Source organism: Bos javanicus, chromosome 13 (genome assembly GCF_032452875.1).
Source record: "Bos javanicus breed banteng chromosome 13, ARS-OSU_banteng_1.0, whole genome shotgun sequence".
Lineage (NCBI taxonomy): Eukaryota > Metazoa > Chordata > Mammalia > Artiodactyla > Bovidae > Bos > Bos javanicus.
This window is the reverse complement of record NC_083880.1, coordinates 343854-349008: the sequence shown is the minus strand read 5'-3', so window position 1 is coordinate 349008 and position 5155 is coordinate 343854. Positions and strand designations below refer to the sequence as shown.

Below are 5155 nucleotides of genomic sequence, written 5' to 3'. Positions count from 1 at the left end.
CCTGTGGGACACAGTAAAAGCAGTCCTAAGGGGAAAGTTCATAGCAATACAGGCACACCTCAAGAAACACGAAAAAAGTCAAATAAATAACCTAACTCTACACCTAAAGCAACTAGAAAAGGAAGAAATGAAGAACCCCAGGGTTAGTAGAAGAAAAGAAATCTTAAAAATTAGGGCAGAAATAAATGCAAAAGAAACAAAAGAGACCATAGCAAAAATCAACAAAGCCAAAAGCTGGTTCTTTGAAAGGATAAATAAAATTGATAAACCATTAGCCAGACTCATCAAGAAACAAAGGGAGAAAAATCAAATCAATAAAATTAGAAACGAAAATGGAGAGATCACAACAGACAACACAGAAATACAAAGGATCATAAGAGACTATTATCAACAATTATATGCCAATAAAATGGACAACGAGGAAGAAATGGACAAATTCTTAGAAAAGTACAACTTTCCAAAACTCGACCAGGAAGAAAAAGAAAACCTTAACAGACCCATCACAAGCACGGAAATTGAAACTCTAATCAAAAATCTTCCAGCAAACAAAAGCCCAGGTCCAGACGGCTTCACAGGTGAATTCTACCAAAAATTTAGAGAAGAGCTAACACCTATCCTGCTCAAAGTCTTCCAGAAAATTGCAGAGGAAGGTAACTTCCAAACTCATTCTATGAGGCCACCATCACCCTAATACCAAAACCTGACAAAGATCCCACAAAAAAAGAAAACTACAGGCCAATAGCACTGATGAACATAGATGCAAAAATCGTTAACAAAATTCTAGCAATCAGAATCCAACAACACATTAAAAAGATCATACACCATGACCAAGTGGGCTTTATCCCAGGGATGCAAGGATTCTTCAATATCCGCAAATCAATCAATGTAATACACCACATTAACAAATTGAAAAACAAAAACCATATGATTATCTCAATAGATGCAGAGAAAGCCTTTGACAAAATTCAACACCCATTTATGATAAAAACTCTCCAGAAAGCAGGAATAGAAGGAACATACTTCAACATAATAAAAGCTATATATGACAAACCTACAGCAAACATTATCCTCAATGGTGAAAAATTGAAAGCATTTCCTCTAAAGTCAGGAACAAGACAAGGGTGCCCACTTTCACCATTACTATTCAACATAGTTTTGGAAGTTTTGGCCAAAGCAATCAGAGCAGAAAAAGAAATAAAAGGAATCCAAATTGGAAAAGAAGAAGTAAAACTCTCACTATTTGCAGATGACATGATCCTCTACATAGAAAACCCTAAAGACTCCACCAGAAAATTACTAGAACTAATCAATGAATATAGTAAAGTTGCAGGATATAAAATCAACACACAGAAATCCCTTGCATTCCTATACAGTAATAATGAGAAAACAGAAAGAGAAATTAAGGAAACAATTCCATTCACCATTGCAACGGAAAGAATAAAATACTTAGGAATATATCTACCTAAAGAAACTAAAGACCTATATATAGAAAACTATAAAACACTGGTGAAAGAAATCAAAGAGGACACTAATAGATGGAGAAATATACCATGTTCATGGATTGGAAGAATCAATATGGTGAAAATGAGTATACTACCCAAAGCAATTTATAGATTCAATGCAATCCCTATCAAGCTACCAACAGTATTCTTCACAGAGCTAGAACAAATAATTTCACAATTTGTATGGAAATACAAAAAACCTCGAATAGCCAAAGTGATCTTGAGAAAGAAGAATGGAACTGGAGGAATCAACCTACCTGACTTCAGGCTCTACTACAAAGCCACAGTTATCAAGACAGTATGGTACTGGCACAAAGACAGAAATATAGATCAATGGAACAAAATAGAAAGCCCAGAGATAAATCCATGCACCTATGGACACCTTATCTTTGACAAAGGAGGCAAGAATATACAATGGATTAAAGACAATCTCTTTAACAAGTGGTGCTGGGAAATCTGGTCAACCACTTGTAGAAGAATGAAACTAGAACACTTTCTAACACCATATACAAAAATAAACTCAAAATGGATTAAAGATCTCAACGTAAGACCAGAAACTATAAAACTCCTAGAGGAGAACATAGGCAAAACACTCTCCGACATACATCACAGCAGGATCCTCTATGACCCACCTCCCAGAATATTGGAAATAAAAGCAAAAATAAACAAATGGGACCTAATTAAACTTAAGAGCTTCTGCACATCAAAGGAAACTATTAGCAAGGTGAAAAGACAGCCTTCAGAATGGGAGAAAATAATAGCAAATGAAGCAACCGACAAACAAGTAATCTCAAAAATATACAAGCAACTCCTACAGCTCAACTCCAGAAAAATCAATGACCCAATCAAAAAATTGGCCAAAGATCTAAATAGACATTTCTCCAAAGAAGACATACAGATGGCTAACAAACACATGAAAAGATGCTCAACATCACTCATTATCAGAGAAATGCAAATCAAAACCACTATGAGATACCATTTCACGCCAGTCAGAATGGCTGCGATCCAAAAGTCTACAAATAATAAATGCTGGAGAGGGTATGGAGAAAAGGGAACCCTCTTACACTGTTGGTGGGAATGCAAACTAGTACAGCCACTATGGAGAACAGTGTGGAGATTCCTTAAAAAACTGGAAATAGAACTGCCTTATGATCCAGCAACCCCACTGCTGGGCATACACACTGAGGAAACCAGAAGGGAAAGAGACACGTGTACCCCAATGTTCATCGCAGCACTGTTTATAATAGCCAGAACATGGAAACAACCTAGATGCCCATCAGCAGATGAATGGATAAGAAAGCTGTGGTACATATACACAATGGAGTATTACTCAGCCATTAAAAAGAATACATTTGAATCAGTTCTAATGAGGTGGATGAAACTGGAGCCTATTATACAGAGTGAAGTAAGCCAGAAGGACAAACACCAATACAGTATACTAACGCATATATATGGAATTTAGAAAGATGGTAACGATAACCCTGTATACGAGACACTGATGTATAGAACAGGCTTATGGACTCTGTGGGAGAGGGAGAGGGTGGAAAGATTTGGGAGAATGGCATTGAAACATGTGAAATGTCATGTATGAAAGGAGATGCCAGTCCAGGTTCAATGCACGATGCTGGATGCTCGGGGCTGGTGCACTGGGATGACCCAGAGGGATGGTATGGGGAGGGAGGAGGGAGGAGGGTTCAGGATGGGGAACACATGTATAATTTTTTTAAATTAAAATTGAAAAAAAATAATAAAATAAAATAAAAAAAATTTAAAAAGAAAAAAAAAAAAGATCAGCTTCCTAGCTTGGGGTTCCTAAAAGGCAGCAGCTGAGAGGACTTGTGTGTAGGTAGTTCATTCTGGAAAAGAAAATGAAGACAGTGAACGGGGGAGAGTGAAACAGGGGAGGAGCAAAACTGAGTCTTAGTTGTGCTAGTCTGGTTACCATTTATCCACTGGCTCCTATTGACTGGTGATCTAGGATTTCCTAACGGTATGTTAATTCTCCATATCATCACATGGTTGACATCCCAGGGTGATGAAGCAGGGTCTTCTAAGTGTCTCAAGCAGCAAGGGTCAGAAAGGCAAGAGATACACTGGTGAAAGGTGTTGTATGGGGAATGACAAGGATCAAGGTGTTATCAGGATACGATTGTTTGCAGCAAGTTGCTGCACTGATGGCTGAAGGAAAAGGTAAGTCAAGAGGGTGTGAGAGAGAGTCCAAAAAATAAAAATCCCAAATTAGTAATAATTACTAATTTAGAACAATATTCTTTTGTAGATTTTCCAGCTCAGAGAGATAAGTTTACATCAGCCCATAGTAAATGGGGAATCCCAACAATGTGACATAATTCATTGTTTTGGGCATTGTAAAGAATCCAGAGCTGCAGAAAATACTCTCTGCTGTGTTTCTAACCATGTCTGTGTCCACCATTTTGGGAAACCTCCTCATTGTGGTAACTGTGGTCACAAGTCAGAGCCTGAGATCACCCGTGCATTTTTTCCTTATGTCCTTCTCCCTCACGGATGTTACCTACTCTTCCATTATTGCCCCCAAGTTGATTGTGGACTCCCTCTCTGAGAGCACTGCCATCTCCCTCAAAGGCTGCATGGCCCAGCTCTTCATTGACCACTTCTTCTGTGGAGTGGGAATCATCCTTCTTACTGTGATGGCCTACTACTGCTACATGGTCATCTGTAAGCCCCTTCACTACATGACCATCATGAGGCCTTGGATGTGCTGCCTACTACTGAGAGGGTCATGGTTTGGAGCACTTACCCATGCAACAGTACAGCTTCTCTTCATGTATCAAATTCCTTTCTGTGGCCCTAATGTTATTAATCATTTTATATGTGATTTGTTTTCGTTGCTGAAACTGGCCTGCATGGACACCCACACCCTGGGCCTCTTAGTCATCCTCAACAGTGGAGTGATGTGTGTGGCCATCTTCCTCTTCATCATCACTTCCTATGTGGTCATTCTCTGCTCCCTGAAGTCCTGCAGCTCCGAAGGGTGGCATCTCCACCTGTGGCTCCCACCTCATGGTGATCTTCATGTACCTCGTGGTGATCTTCATGTTCTTTGTGCCTTGTATTTTCTTTTAGGTGAGGCCTGTGGCCACCTACCCCATAGACAAGGTGATGGCTGTGCCCTTTACCATCATTGCTCCCATGTTAAATCCCCTGATCTACACTTTGAGGAACATGGAGGTGAAAAATGCCATGAAGAAACTGTGGGTGAAACAAGGGGCCTTGTGTGATCATTAGCTTACATGCTAAGAGCAATTCTTTGTTACAAGGACAATGCGCTTTTACCCTCCCATTCATTCTGAACTGCTGAGGATACATAGTCACTGGCATCATTTAATCATGAAAATCAGGCTAAGACTCTGTAACCCTGTTACTCCCCACCTCTCCAGTGCAGTTTGTGTTCCATTCCTTTTCTCACAAGGCTCTGCCCACCTTCTCTTTCTCTCTCTACATTTTTCTCCTGCCTTTTGAATAATTCAAGCCTTTTATAGTTTGTGGCTTTTGCTTTTCTTACTCTGCCCACTCCTGAAATTCTCTTTCCCAGAGTTCTTCTTCTTTGGCTCTATTTTTTTTCTTCTTCTTTCAGATGAACTGTCATCTCCTTAGGCATTTTTCCTGATGATTTT

The 5155-nt window shown here is 39.4% G+C and overlaps 1 pseudogene; it reads left to right on the top strand.

Annotated features, from left to right (window-relative positions):
- The first annotated feature begins 3823 nt into the window (after positions 1-3823).
- LOC133258824 (olfactory receptor 4C6-like) lies at positions 3824-4854 on the top strand (annotated as a pseudogene).
- Positions 4855-5155: the final 301 nt, after the last annotated feature.